Genomic DNA, 15,855 nt, shown 5'->3' with positions numbered 1-15,855 from the left:
TCACTCAGAGCATGCCAACTTTAGACCAGAAGTCCCACTAGCTGGTTACCCATCACACCGTCCCTGTCATTCATCCTAGACACCTAAAGCAGCCAGCCCCCAGCCGTGCCTCCTTTCCACCACTACCATCCACTGGTGCAGAGGAGTGACTCACTGCTGTTCTTGCACATCACGGTGACTCACAACTTTCATACTGCTGGTATCTGATTTACATTATCTCAAACCTTAGTAATGCAGAAGTATTATTAGTTCATGTGGAACAAGGAAACTTACATCTGAAGAGACCTTAAAGAAACTGGACTTTGAAGCAAGTCTTTACCCTCGGCATAATCAGGTGATGGTAGAAAAAGGCCAATCGATTATACTTAAGCACACCAGAAAACCACTAACATCTGCCTTCATTATGCTATGTAACTAAAGAAGTTAATTATTACAGCCCAACCCAAAGCCATGACTACCGTGAATGAGGCATAACTCAGATTGTTAGCTTTCCGTCTTAATTACCTTGGTCACACAGATAAAGGATTTTCTGTACTCACTCTTGCTTTCAACAGATTCCCTTCACTGGTAAGAGGGTGAGGTGGGGGACTAAAGGCAGGAGTCTAGGCAAAATCTGGAGAGTGTATGTACTTAGAAAATAAAGACAATAAACCTGGTAGCTCAGGACAACCTTGGGTACAAAGTCAATTCAAAGCTAGTCTGGACTATGATACTGTATTTTTAAAAATAATGTAAAAGCAAAGATAATCTAAAAGTATAGATAACACATCTTGATCTTACAAAAGAAAGGCAATATGTAAAGTTAATAAGCACCATACTTTCAGTGTTAAACCTGTGAATGACTAATTTGTGGATTCTGCCTTGAAGGAAATCACAATTTAGAAAAGGAGATTCTAAAAGAAATAATAGAAAGCCACCTGGTAGCACAGGCCTTTAATCCCAGCACTCGGAAGGCAGAAACAGACATATCTCTGTGAGTTCAAGATCAGTCTGGTCTACAGAAAACGTTCCAGAACAGCCAGGACTACATAATGGGACCCTTTGTCAAAAAATTAATTAATCAGCAATAAAAGAAATGTATGAATAAGCTAAAGGACTGCTTATCCCTGAGGGAGAAGAAGGAAGGAAGATCCTAGGGGCAGCTGTAGAGAAAGCAATAGTAACTCTATTGTTAAAGGTCCAGAGTCCAAATGACTATGAGAAAAGATGCCAAGGTGAACACGGGGCTTCCCAGGGGAATGAAAACCCATGTGATGCAAAAGCAGGAGCCAGTAATGTTACTAGATACTGCCCACAGCATGGTCCTTTTTCTCTCTGGTAACTGTAGAACCAGTAGCAAGACTGACTATCAACTGGAAACTTTTATTCTTGGTCAGGAATAGCTGTGAGAGAGAAATACCAAGCAAGCCCTCAAGCCTTGCAGGGTTTGTGCTTTTAGTTACGGTAGACAAGGCAGAGGAGAGGAACGGGATAGTAAAGGGAAAGCCTAATATCTCTCTAGGTATGGGTAAGAATGATTTGAGTATGAGCATCTATTTTTACTCTTTTTATGATACATCCAGCAGCCACCACGACATGTGGTGACAGTCAGGTACTAGAGAATGTCCTTTACAGAGCAGCTGGTCTTATAATAAAGCTAGAGTCTGTTGTCACTAGCAGCCATCTTAGTTCTAGTAAAGTTTGGCCAGCCTACCTGAAGAAGGACTTCTGGCGGGTTATAGCCCTTCCTCAAAGGTAAGCAAGATTAGAATGAGGTAGAAGTTCAGGGTGGCCATCTACGCAGGACTCTTGAGCAACAGAGCAATCATAACTGAGAGGGAGATGAAAAAAAGGGCAAGGTGGGGTAGTTATTAAATATCTCATATGATTTCTGAGAATTCAAAGGAATTTGGACTTTGCCCAGTAAACAAATTATGGCCAGTGAAGCACACTGGTTAACTCCATACTGTCTTGTGAAGGCTATTCTAGTCGGCACACAATATGAATCCTAACCACATTCCTAGAAGGATGGGGAGGGCAGCTCTGCGCTAGCTGCTGTATTCTCTGAAGCACCTCTAGAAGATGAACTAAGACACAGCTGGTTGTGTTGATGACACCTACCCAGTGCCTCATTCCCCAACCTCACTCTACCCTCTAGACCCCAGAATCTACCCCTTCAAACTCTATCATGATCTCTTCTCCCAGTGTTCCACTTCCAGGCTAGACTCAGGGAGGTAAGAGTGAACCTGAGTTCTCAACTCTGAAGCATAAAAGCCCCCCTTTCCACAGATCCAAACAAGGCTGTGTTGTTTCATTCACACACTGGAGTCTAATCTTCAGCCAGTAAAAGGAAGGACTATACTGAAATACCTGAACCAGTTATGATGAGCCCCCTTCCTGGTCTTTCCTGTAATGAAGTGATTACCAAGTAACTAATCTCATTTCACAAGAAGCTGGTCTGTTCACATTGCATCTGAGTTGTTTTGGTGACAACGTTGCCAATATCCCCAAAAATCTCCCAATCTGGAGGTAGATGGAACTTTTCTCTTATTTGCCTGCCTATGCTTTCTTTATCCTTTTCCTTTTCGCTTTGCTTTTTTGTTGTTGTTTATGAAATAGCATCTCTTGGATCCTTGGTTGGCCTCATATCTACTATGTAGCTCAGGTTGGCTACTACAGTTAACTCTTGATACTCTGAGCTAGCACATACCTATAATCTCAGTGCTCAAAAGATTGAAATAAAAGATTGTATGTCCCTAGTTTAGATAAAGACACACTGTCAAAAAGAACTAAATAAATTGTTCGCAGTATTAAACTTTACCTCTTTTATATTTAGGAATATATGTGCATATTCATGCAATACCAACAAAAGAGGAGGACATGAACTTCAGAGATCAGGGAAGGGTATACAGGAGGGCTCGGAGGATGACGAAAGAAGGGAATGTTGCAGTCATATTACAATCTCAAAAAGGAAAAAAAAAAGACCAATGTGCCAGTCAAACAGAACATGACCCTTGGTTTCTGTTTTTTTTTTTTTTTTTTTTTTCCTGTCCTATTGTTCTTCGAAGCAGGCATACAGCACAATGGAAACAATTAACGGCCTCTTACTATCCCTCCTTTGCTGTCACCCATCCATCTACTGCTCCTTCATTGATGACCTTAGTACCTGTTCCTTTCCAAACTCAGCTCTGTATTTACCTGGAGGCTCTAACCCTCAAGGCCCTGACCTCTGCTGAACTTTTTCTTTGACTCAGTCTTAGGCTCTCATAATCATAAAGTCTGTTTTAAGCATCATAGTTCTTCTTCAAAGCACTGTGTGTGTGAGAATTACCATCTCCTTTAGCCTGACAGTTTCAATGGCTCCCAAAGCCACTCACTGACCTTCTGTTCTAGTTGGAGTCAGTTCTCATAATGCTCAGCTTAAGACAAATGTTTGTTATTGTAATCCCTCCTGTGCAAGCACCCTTCTTCCTCTTTACCTAAACTCCTCAAACAAATTAGTCTCGTCGACCTATCTTCTCAATTCATTCACCCAAATAACTAAACAAATAACTTGGCAGGGAGGACCCACAACCACAAATCCTCCCAACTTAAACTCATGAACCACAAGTATCTAATGGGCAATGTTCATTGACCAAACTGAAGCATTACCATGTCCATCTGAAACCCCTGTTCATCCCTCCTGACCCAGCAGCAGCATCTCAGGGAAAGTCTGGGTGGTAAAATGGCAAGACCATCCCACCCCAGCTCTGCCCCATCTCCATCTTCCCTATATGCAGTCTCTCTCTCTCTCTCTCTCTCTCTCTCTCTCTCTCTCTCTCTCTCTCTCTCCCTCCCTCCCTCCCTCCCTCCCTCCCTCCCTCTCTCTCTCTCTCTCTCTCTCTCTCTCTCTCTCTCTCTCTCTCTCTCTCCTCCCCTCTCCTCCCCTTCATTACAATAAGAACCAAGTATCCCATGTCTAGGAAAGGCCAAGCCCTCCATTTACACAGTCTCCCTTTCTTACTCTTCAGCAATTTAATTCCTTCTGTTGCCCAGTCCTCTCTCCAGCTGTCATCACTAGAACATCATTCCACTATCCACTGGGCTTAACAAACCTCCCTCTACAACATCACCTTGCAAGCATTGTTTCTTCGGTTTTCTTCCCATTTCTTGAGTTTTCTGAGAGTATGGCTTCCACCTCCACAACTCAAACCAGTAAGCTTTTATCCCAGCTTCTCGACTCAAGTCAAAATCAAACATGAACTATTTCACCAATTCTACGTTAACAACTGATCACCGGGCCCTTCCCTTTCTCGACATTGTCTATAGGAAATCCCATGCAGTATCAAACATATATTATGTGCAAAAAATTCCCCCAACGTGTCAATTCAGCATAAATGCCTTTCAGTCTCTCAGATTTCTATCTACCCAGTTTCATAAAATGTCTAAGAAGCACCTCAAACTCAGTGCAGACAAACCAGAATGCTTTCTGTCTTCCATCAAGCCTAGAGGCTCAAGTTAAAAAAAAAAAAAAAAAAAAAAAAGGAACCCTTTGTTTTGATTCCTTTTTTCTTACTCTACTATTGAATTTAGACACCAATCTATTTCAAAAGCATCTCCTAAATCTGTCCATTTCTTTTCACCTTTAACCCAATGGTTGTTCACGTGATATTTTTTCAGCTAAACAACTAAATTCTGTAATTTTAGCTGAAGTTCTTTTTTTGGTATTGCCCACTACCTTTGTCTTTTTGCAGCAGCCAAGGCAGACTGACCGCATTCAGTCTCAACAGAATCACTACTACCCACAGTTGGTTCCTGGCAAGTAGAGAATTATTATATATTATAAAAGTCCATGACCCTACAAAGCAGCTCAAGTGTAACCAACAAAACTTATTAACTTCCTAGTGTATAGGAAGTACCTTTCTGTCAAAGAAAATTAAGCTTTTAAATAATCTTAGGTTAGGCCTTCTTCTAAGAAGACAGACATTAAGAAACAAAAAGACTGTATTTTTGTTGATGCTGTAAAACAAGGTTTCCCTCTGGGTTGCAGCCTGGCCTGGAGCTCCCTATGTAGCCCAAACTGGCCTCAAACTTAGAACAGTCATCTTGCTTCAGCTTCCAAGCTCTGAGATTAACAACATGAGCCGTCATGCCCATTTGAGTGACTGACAAGAGTCTACAATACATCATCTTAACGGCCTGCACAGAATCCACCCTAGAAAGAGACCAAAGCATTGTAACTTGGATTAAAACCTACAGAGCCCAGCTTTGAGGACTTAACAAAGTTTCTCTTCAATGTTATGAAAAAATTCCATATAGACACCCTAAAGATGTTCACATCCTAATCTGTTACAGTTGGTTGTGGGCCACCAAGTGGGTACTAGGAATTGAACTAAGGTCCTCTGGAAGAGCAGCCAGTGCTCTTACCCCCTGAGTAATCTCTCCCACTCCCATTCTATGACCTGGCATGACCACACACAGCTTGGCTTGTTTGTTTGAGACAGCATCTCATTGTGTAGTTCTGCCTGGTCCACTTTTTAACCAGGATGACATCAAACTGCCTCTTCCTCCCTAGTGCTGAGATTAAAGTCATGAGGCCACCACAGTAGCTATGCCAAAAATTTTGATGGCTCCTGCCCCCTCTGCCTGGAAGGCACTGAAGCTCATCTTTGCGAAGACAGCTCCTTCTGGGCCTTCATGACTCGAGGAAAATGTCAGATTCTGAGACATACTCTCCCGAGTCAGACAAACCTGCGATAATCATATAGTTCTTGTCATCTCAAATACCTGTTCACCGTTTAATACCAATCATGCCTTTCTCCTCCGCTAAAAATCTAAATTCTACAGGAGTAGAGAGTGACCTGTAGATCACTATAGTCCTAATTGGTAGGGAGATGGTCAGCACACATTAGGCTGATAGATTTGAAGAATAGACCATATATATAGGGGGTAAGAAAGGCCCTACTGCTCCTTAGTGAACAGAGGAACAGCCCAGAGACAAAAAAGGATGGTCCTGCCATTGACTGAGCATACATCAGTGAGGGAGTAACCACTGGTGTCAGCAACCAGGCCCCCAGAGATGTAGCTGGAGATGCTGATTTGAACATCACCCAAATCCAGAATAGGGATAATTCAGATGGTGTGAGCAACTGAAGAGAAAAGCTAATGAGTTGTGAATAAAGCCCGGGAAGAAACCTGAAGACTGCCGTAAGGAGGACTCCAAAGGAAAGCTAGGTGTCACAGCAACTTGGTGAGTTCACTTTCACAAGGCAAAAAGACTGAGCAAAATAGAGAAATTTCAAAAAAAAATAAAAAATAAAAACCCATTGGCTTGCCAGTCAGGACCTCGATAAATGTGATAGAAAAGGATTCATCTGCAATCGGACCCAGAATTTTAGATGCTCCAAAAATTAGAGTGCAGGGCAAGGAAGTAAGGGGAAACATGAAGGCAGACTTTCATGGAGCTCAGCTGAAAGGCAGGAAGTGAGCATACAGCTAGAAGTGTGGGCTGACAGCACAGTTTGAGTTTGGTCCTGTTTACGTTGGGAAGTTGGAGCCTTCTTGTAAATATTTTAAATGCAAATTAACCGTCCTGCATAGTTGTACACGTCTGTAATCCCTGGCCTTTGGAGGCTATGGCAGAATAATTTGTGTTAAAACTGATCTGAGATACTCGGCAAATCCCTGTCCTACAAAAAGATAATAAAACCAAATTTTCTGTTGTTTTATTAAAGACAGGGTCTCACTGTGTGGCCCTGACTGTCCTGAAACTCACTCTGTAGGCCAGGCTAGCCTCAAACTCACATAGATCTTCCTGTCTCTGCCTCCTGAGTCCTGGATTAAATAAATGCACCACGACTCCCAATATATCTTTAAAAACAGTAATAAAAATTAAATGGGAGCAAGGGTAATTTTCAGAAAGTAACTGAAGGGAGCACATGCCTTTAATCCAAGAATTCCAGAGGCAAGTAAATCTCTGTGAGTTCAAGAACAGTCTAGTCTACATAGAAAAAAACATGTCACAGAAAATTAATTAATTAATTAGTTAATTAATAGGAAAAGAAAGTATCAACTTTGGGAGTTGAAAGAGTACCTGAGAGTTGATATTCCACCTCTGTCTTCCTGGTATAAGATGAAGGACGCTATGAAAATGATATCACTGGAAGACCTATATTCTCCCATGGTCCTTGCTAGCTCCTAGCTAGAAGACATTAGCAATCTTCCTTCCAGCCAAGCCAATGTGAACGGTGCTGACGCGTTCACTTTAAGACTTGTTGTTGAGAAGGTAGAAATGCTTCTTCCCTTCACTTTCCACTAGCTGGATGGGGCTGAAAACAAAGCTGGAAGAAAGGACTTCATCATAAACAGAGGGATCCATGGAGTCTACACCAAGAGAAGAAAGCCATATATGCCAACCAAAACGACACAGAAGAAATGAGCTTGTCCTTGAGCCTGGGTCTATTTTCAGATCCCTCTGTTACAAGAGTTTAGTCTGCTCTAACCACTAGCAATTATGAAATACGTTGGGTTGAAAGGCTCAAGATGATACTAGAAGGAAAAGCGGTAGCAAGAAATTAGACGCAAGAGAACAGTAAATTCCAGTCAGGCGCTCGTTACAGCGTCTCAAGACAATAAAGACATGGAGAAACTCACTGTGATGTATAAGTCAGGTGAGGGAAGCGGTTTCCTGGTTGAAGCAGGCAAACAAATTTCTATATGTTCATGACTTACAGGGCTGTCAGGAGCCTAGATGTGAAAGTGGAAACCGGGTTGATACGAAGGTGGGAGTTGTTTACACATCTGTAAAACCTAAGAAGTTCAGAACAATGTCTCTCGGGTTCCTAAAGTCAAATCCAAAGAAAACTGTGGAGTCACCGGGTGAAGAGAGGGGGTGGAGGAAGCTGGCATATGCATGCCTGTAATCTCAGGAGAGCCAAGAGTTCAAGACTAGCTTGGGCCACAGACAGATGAAGGCCAAGGTGGACCACATTACTATCTCAAAAAAAAAAAAAAGAAAGAAAGAAAGAAAGAAAGAAATAAAAGAAGAAAAAAAGAGGGTGGGGGTGTATCGGAAGAAATAAAATTATTTCTTCATATCTTTCTTCAAAGATTTCCAGAAGTTTCTATCAAACCAAAAAGAAGCTCTGTGGCTTTGAATGAGTAGCTGATATTCCTCTCTGACCTCCACTGATCCTTTATACAAGGGGATTCACTGCTGATCTGTGAAACAGGAGATGGAGCGCTTGGCACAGTGCCAGGAAACCAGTACTTGCCCAATCAAAACCTCTTAATGGGGGCTGAGGGTTGAAGAAGGGTCTCATGGTGGTTGGTGAAAATATGTTTGAGATGAGCCCTATGAGCTCAGGCCTACAACAGGGAGGTGTAAGGCATCCAGCTTCCTCCAGCAGGAAAGCCACATCCAGAAAGGCTAGACAAAGAATCTCCAAGTGCACAGTAAGAAGAAATGTCAGACTAAGGTCTGACAGAACCATGGGTGAGACTAGAGGCTTCCACATGGGCAGGATGAAAGTCATAAGCACTTTGTTTTCAGTGGGCTTAAATTCCATGAGTCTAGAAACTTCCGAAGCCCTGCTTCCGTAACCTCAGGCTTGCTCTGGAGTAAGCTTCTCCTTAGTCAACTTTGACCTCCTCTCCTCTGTCAACTTTGACCTCTTCTCCTGAGTGGTCCTCGACTTCACCTACATAAATGGTCACTGAGTTTCTGTTCCCTTAGAATCTAAGGAACTTGGAGGCTGGAAAGAAGGCTCTGCAGTTAAGAGCACTTAGTTGCTCATGTGCTATTGAAGGCTTATTAAAAATAGAAAACGTATGTGTCTTTTATCCAGGAACTAAATGGCCAAAGGCAGGGTGGAAACCCCAGGCCAGGATTAAATAATTTTTACAACACACACACACACACACACACACACATACACACACACACACACACACACACACAAACACCATACATACATACATACATACACACACACAAATAAAATTTTAAATTAATTGTATATGAAAGAGATAAAGCAACACGTCTCACTGGGAGAGGGATGGAGGAAGCTTCATGAAATTGGAAATGGAGGACCTTCAATAGTTAACTGAAGAGAGAACACTGACTGGCAAAAGGCAGCTATGAAATGAAGCAGGTTTAAAGAATTCTACTTACTTCAAACTTGACAGAACCCAGTGAGAGTGGGGGGAATCCGGAAGCAAAACTGGAGGTATCCTGAACTCCAAGACAAATACTTAGACTTGATGCCACAGGACAGGAGGACCCCAGGAAGGGCAGAGCAAAGAGGGGCATGATCAAAGGCACTTCTGACTTCATTACAATTCAACACAACATCCTTTATTTATTCCATTGAAAGGAAAGGAAAAGAACCATGGAGAACAGAGTATTCTAAACCATTGTTTTCGTCACTTTGAAATACATTCAGATTTCAACCTCTTGGGTTACACAGACATATAATAGCATAAAATCTTAACCACATGTTCCCAGAGCCCTTTACAGTGAACACAACTTTCCTTCCTCATGGGTACAGAAGCAGCTAAAATGTCCACATTGCCCTAGCAACCACCTGCACACAAGCACAAGGGAATAATTCCAGTTGTAAATCACAAGCCTCTTGCTCCACTGTCACAAAGCCTTGTCAGAAGCACTCTTGTCTGACAGCACCAGCTTCCATAAATCTTATGTAACTGGTTTCTCTATTATGGTTTTGAAGTCTCCTTTCCATACCAATTAAAACTAGATGTAAAATTACATGGGCAGTCAAAGATAAGGGTCCCCCAAAAGAGTCACCATCTAGTCATTTCCCAAGACATACCCAGACTATTAGAGTATCTCACTGTTGAGAAATACATTAATATTCAAGTTTGCCTGAATAACTAAAAAATGTTCCAAATAATGTAAAATTGTGTCACCACAGATAGACAAGAAAACTGTTCCTGTATTCAAAGCACTCCTGACACCAAGTGTGTCAGTTTTTTACACCACTCTCCCTATTTCAAGAGAATACCAAGAATCCTGCAATTTTTTTCTTCATATATCTTTGGTTTTTGTTTGTTTGTTTGGTTGGTTGGTTGGTTGGTGGGTGGGTTGGTTTTAGTTTTTTGAAACAGGGTTTCTGTGTAGTTCTGGCTGTCCTAGAACTAACTCTGTAGACCAGGCTAGCCTTGAACTCAGAGAGTGCTGTGATTAAAGGTGTATGAAACCACTACCAAGTTGTTGGCTTTGTTCTTGTTTCTTTTAAAGAATCCTGTAATTTAACTCAAATCTGGATTAGCTGCCTATAATAGCACAGAGCTCATAGGTTAAGAGTTCAGTTCCCTGGATTGGAGAGATGACTCAGAAGTTAAAAACACTGACTGCTCTTCCAGAGGTCCTGAGTTCAATTCCCACAGGGTGGCTCACAACCATCTTATAAAGGGATCTGATGCCTTCTTCTAGTGTAGATGAAGACAACAGTGCACTCATATAGGTAAAATTATTTAATTAATTAAAATAATTCAGTTCCACAAACTTACACACACACACAAATGTACTTCAGACAGTGAGCACACAATTGGCTTCCCAGGTTACCTACCCTTCCAACTGTCCACCAACCTGGAATCCCTGAACCTTTCCAAGTTTGGTAATAGGCTATGATAACTCGGATTCAGGGACAGGCCCTTTCAAGCCTATTGTAAATAGTATGAAGAATGAAAACAAGCTGGGGCGTGGTGCCACATGCCTTTGATCCCTGCAGAGGCAGGCAGATCTCCGTAAATTCCAGGCTTCCAAGTCAGTCTGATCTACATAAATTCCAGGCCACCCAAGAATATAATAGTGATATTCATCTCAAATAAATTAAGAGAGAGAGAGAGAGAGAGAGAGAGAGAATAATATAAATAAATAACTATAAACAAACAAAAATAAACAAATACAAACATGAAATAAAGAAGTCCATGGTTCACAAGGAATCAGGGCCAAGGAGTTTCCTCCTCTCTCCTCCCACCCTTCAAATATTCTGAAATCCAGGTTTTCCAAACCCATGAGTTAGGGTTTTATGAGAGTTCCATTATGGACTCAGGATCATCAGGCCTCCACTGTTCATTATCTCTAACCTCTTTCTCTTCCCAGAAGTCAAAGGTGCAAGGGAAGTCTCAGCTCTGATCTCAGCAGTGAAGCCTAGGGGACCCAGCTCCTATCCCTGAAGCCATTTACTATGAGTAACCTCATGACTGTACAAAAGTGTACTCAAGCCAGAGATCCCAAGAGTCTTAGACTTTCCAGGGTGAGGAACGGAGACTGGGTACTTCTTATGCTTTGTTAATGGGTGGTCTCGAGAACTGGCATTCTGGGTCTTTCACTGCACCCAGCTCCTGTATTTGTTATTTCAAAATCTAGCAGTAAATGTTTAATTGAGAAGAACTAAAATCCACTATATAATTCTCTTTCATTTTAATAAGCCAACCAAGGCTTCGCCCAGAAGAACAACAAACCATGCTTTGCAGCACAAAGAATATTTGATGTTGGGAGAATCAAAAGAAAATTCTTCACAGAAAAAGAGGAAGTAAGTATATAGATAAGGCTGGGTGTGATGAATCTCTGAGTTCTAGTCTAACCTGGTCTAATTGCTAGTGTCAGGCCATCCAGGGCTATATAGAGTTCCTGTCTTAAGTCCTGGAATTAAAGACAAGTATCACTTCACACTGCTGTATCAGCAGCTCTTGCTTTTGAACTCTACAGTGACACTGAGATATGTCTCTGGCTTTCGAATATAAGAAAAGGTCTATCCTAAAATTAGACATTTGCTGGCTTGCAAACACCTCGGCTCTTTTTTTTTTTTCTCCATAGAAGCTGAATGTAATCGATCACACATCAAGCACACACCTATTTTTTTCCATCCGGTCAACAATTCGAAAACCAGATACAATAAGCACAAAGAATTACATCCTTTCTGACCCAGAGCACTAACAGTTCCTCCTCCTATAACATTATGTGTGCATTTTCTTCTTCTCTCAAAGGAACAAACTGTAGTGGAATTATCCAAATGCTTTCGTGGGCATTTAAAACCTACTTCAAAGCAAAGCATGATAGCCCCTGCATATTATAATCCTGGTATTTGAGAGGCTGAGGCAGGAGGATTTCCCTGACTTCAAGACAAGCCTAAGTACAATGTTTGGACCAATATGGACTTCTAAAATGATGATCAATTTTGACTTTAGGCTGCTTTAAGCCTGTTATCAGTGGTACTCTCTTGTCCCCAACAAGTTCAGCCATCAACAGTCATATCTGTAGGGTCTCATTAGGTGATCTCTTATTCTGAAAAACATCACAGGATGTACACAAAACTAAGATGGCTTCCACCTCACTAAGAAACTAGGACCATAGTTACATACATAGTTGATGAAAATGATGTTATGTAGCACCTGAAAGCGTGTTTTATCTAACACATAATACATTAAACACATCATACATTAATTAAAAACAGCTAACAGGAATTTTCCTTTATTTACTATTTATTACTACTGTGTAATGGTGCACACTACTGCATAATTCTTCTTTTAAGAAGCCAAAGGTGGCCTCTATATAATTTCTAGTGTTTTCTGAAGTATTGCTTCTGAACTTGGGGTAGCCTTTATAGTCCAGGCATTGAGCAGAACGAATCAAGTTTCAGAAAACATCTCCATGGTTCCAAAAATAAAGAAAAGAAATTAGATAATGGTCTGCAAATTGTTCCCTCTTCTAATAACCACAGTGCCTCGTGCCCTCCTCCAGCATGACACATGAAAACTAAATTACCTGGATAGCTGTATGCTTTTTCCAAAAATTTGGTTTTTTTCAATTCAAATGAAAACAACGAGGAAGGATGCTAACATTTTGGAGCTTCTTGCCTCTGGGGAGTATTACTAGAGATTGTAGATCTGTTGAACACTATTATCCATATTCTGCCTATGAGACTTAGTAAACTTCAACATGTTCCCTAAGCTTTCTTAGACTCAGGATACATTGTTCTAATTTAGCCAGTGCTGGAGAAAGCATCTGTGGGAGCCCATTACAATCCAGACACTATTCCAGACTCTAGTCAAAACTTCCATCCTGGCTAAGGACAGGACATAAATACATGGTAATGTAAGAATTATATCAATATGACAACATGATTTATGTCTATAAATGACATTAATTACAAGACTCAGTAGCAGGGTGTGACATCCACTGAGAACTGCTAACTCTGTGTCTCTCTCATTAACTGTGAACCATGCAACTGCCTTCCCAGTGCTGCCTAGAATGACTTACTTAGAAAGTGACTATGTGACTAATGTCCTCAGGAAGCAAAGTTCTAACAACTTTGTCTCTCATCCCAAATTCTCTTTTCCATTATTCATTGAGGTTAGATTGCTAAAATAAAGGAAGTGTGGTGCTCTTTTGACTAATGTCCCTATGAGAAACAAGGGGAGGTTTCAACGCACTCATCATTAAGGCCCCAGGGAAGCACTTGCTATATAGATTGGGCATCGGAATCAAGGCCTCCCATGCTAATCAATAGCTCCCAAGAAGTCCCTGGTCCCAGAGTGACCATCACCAACACTTTCCACCTTCAACAAAAAAAAAAAAAAAACTCCAAGACACCCAAACTTTGAAATACATGCAAAATGCAAAGTTTGTTTTAAGCAAACAGGACATTAATTTACCAACTTCTTTCTCTCAACTACTTGTAGGAATTGACAAATGTAGCTTTTAGCTGTTTCTGTAGCAACCCCCTGGGGTATTTATTTGTTGTGACACTTAGATGCCCCCGTCACTGAGATTTTGTGAGAACTTGTGTTGCCTGAGAAAGGCTGTTTCAGGAGAACATAGATCTATCTTCTTAGAGGTGACGGTCGGTCTAGGGACCATCACCTGCTAAAAGCCTTACAGCTGCAGTACTCAGCAAACTTTCTTTGGCAAGTTTCAGTTGCTTTGTGGAGAGTGGAGGCTGTTGCGAGTATACACTTTGCGTTTCCTCCTGGGCCAGTCACACCCTGGCAAAGGAGTTTCTCAATAAAAAGCCTCCTCCTCCTTGCAGAAGGGTCTTCCCCCGCCTCACCACAGAAGGAAAGCAACAAGCCTCCACACTAGACTAGCCACATTCACAACTTAAAAGTTTGCATAAAGTTTCATTGATGTGGGAACGCCCTGCCTCCAGCTAGGTAAAGTGTATCACGAATGTATTCCAGCCTAGCCTAACCCTGAATGAGAACTGTGCTCCTCCTCCGTTGGTGGGAACAAATTCTCAGTCTTACCCCAGTTTCCCGCCGCCACCACCTCCACCGCAGCCCCAGTCACACAAGTCAGAGAGGGACCACTTCCTCCTAGAAGCCAGAGCAGAGGAGCAGGTCGCTAAGGACGCACACACCTGAGATCGGTCGTCACGCACGAAGGGTCGGCGAGCAGGGGAGTCGGGATCCTCCAGGCAGAACAGAGTCGGCCTCACGGAGACCCAGAGTGGCCCTGAGCTCGCGGCGAGCGCGCCGGGATGTCACCGGGTCAGGCGGGGCCACGGTAATCCGACCCGCCCGCCGACGCCCCTCCCGGCCACTTCCTCCTCCCCTCGCGCTCCTCCGCCTCCCCCGGGGGCTGATCCGGCGACTCAGCCACCGCCTGCGCCGCGACACCGCGGTCGGGGCTCCTTTGCCGGGCGGGGAGACGCGGAAGTGCCGCCGGTGGAGAAGGGCGGCTACAGACCCCGCGCTCTGGGCCTCGCGGGGACGTGGGCTGGACATTCCCCGGGTTAGCGATCCTGTTCTGCGCCCCGGCGGAGCGCGACTCCACAACCTGCCACTCGTCGCCAGCTGGGGGAGAGACGAGAGGGCTGAGCTAGGCCGGGGAAGCCACCGTGGTGTCGGGTTTCTGTCCCTCCCCACGCGGGCCACTCCTGCCATCTGCCCGGGAGGAGGACGTTTCCCCGCCTGCTGCCCGCCCGGGTTGCTTTACCTGATCACGCGTCGCGCGCCCTCGGATCCGGCGTCCCCTCCTCCGTGCCTCCCAGTCGCCAGGCTTCCCTGGGCCTAGAAAGCGCCTAGGAGTCGGGGGAACCCGAGGGACTCGGCCTGCAGCTCTCGGCCCAGATACCACAGCGTGATCTGCGGGCGCTCCAGGCCTCTGGACCCCGGGCCTGAACGTTGGCACGGGGACCCGCAGAGAAAACCAAGCCCAATCAGCAAGGGTGGGATGCTGAGTGCTCCCAGGCCTCGTACAGGTGGGGGGTGGGGGGGCGGAGAGCCGGGGCTGCGGAGCCACAGGCTTCCCACTTGCACCCCCTCCCAACCCGACCCTGCCCACTGAGCATGCCCAGCTCACTTGTTGCAACTACAGGGGTTGGGCAAACCAAGGGTACCCAAGGAGGGCTCAGGTTGGGTTCCGACAGACCCCACTTTTTAAGACTTTAGATCCTGAGATCATGGTGTTTGAAAGTATGTAGGGACTGATCAGAAAAGCTCTTCATGCCAAATTAGTTCGAAGGAAATTGTAGCAGGGTTTATTACTAAGTCACGTGTTTAGTATTCTTAAACACTGTAGCATCCCTACAGTTAACTCACAGAAACATGTGGAGTCACAAACTCACAGGAACTTCTGGGAGAGAAAAACACTGTAAAGGCAAACAACTCGTTCCTGTCCTTGGACTCGTTAAAATTTAGAAACTAAGAGCTATCAGCACACCAAGCTTCTGTCGCTATACCCCTGAATGGGTTTGGAATGAACCTGAAAATCCTTAGCGTTTAAAGTGTGCCTTTCACAGTACAGCTATGGTGCTTGGTACAGATTCATCTGAGAACTTGGCAGGAATGAAATTACCTGAGCTAGAGACTACCTGGGTCACAAACTCGCCCCCGGTCTGAGCTCCAGACTTAACCAAGCATTCCAGA

The 15,855-nt window shown here is 43.5% G+C and overlaps 1 protein-coding gene across 3 annotated transcripts in view; it reads right to left on the bottom strand.

Annotated features, from left to right (window-relative positions):
• The window catches only part of GPD2 (glycerol-3-phosphate dehydrogenase 2), a gene marked incomplete at its 3' end in the record, with an annotated part of 127,255 nt that extends 112,598 nt beyond the window's left edge, over positions 1-14,657 (bottom strand). Inside the window, exon 1 of one of the 3 annotated variants that reach the window (XM_080927153.1) lies at positions 14,346-14,657. The remainder of the gene's footprint in view (positions 1-14,345) is intronic. The other 2 variants (XM_080927152.1, XM_080927154.1) reach the window with 2 other exon arrangements.
• Between the last annotated feature and the right edge of the window lie 1,198 nt (positions 14,658-15,855).

The sequence above is a fragment of the Micromys minutus genome, assembly GCF_963924665.1.
Source record: "Micromys minutus genome assembly, chromosome: 13".
Taxonomy (NCBI): Eukaryota; Metazoa; Chordata; class Mammalia; order Rodentia; family Muridae; genus Micromys; species Micromys minutus.
Note: the sequence above shows the minus strand (reverse complement) of the source record. Positions and strands in the feature narration are given on the sequence as shown.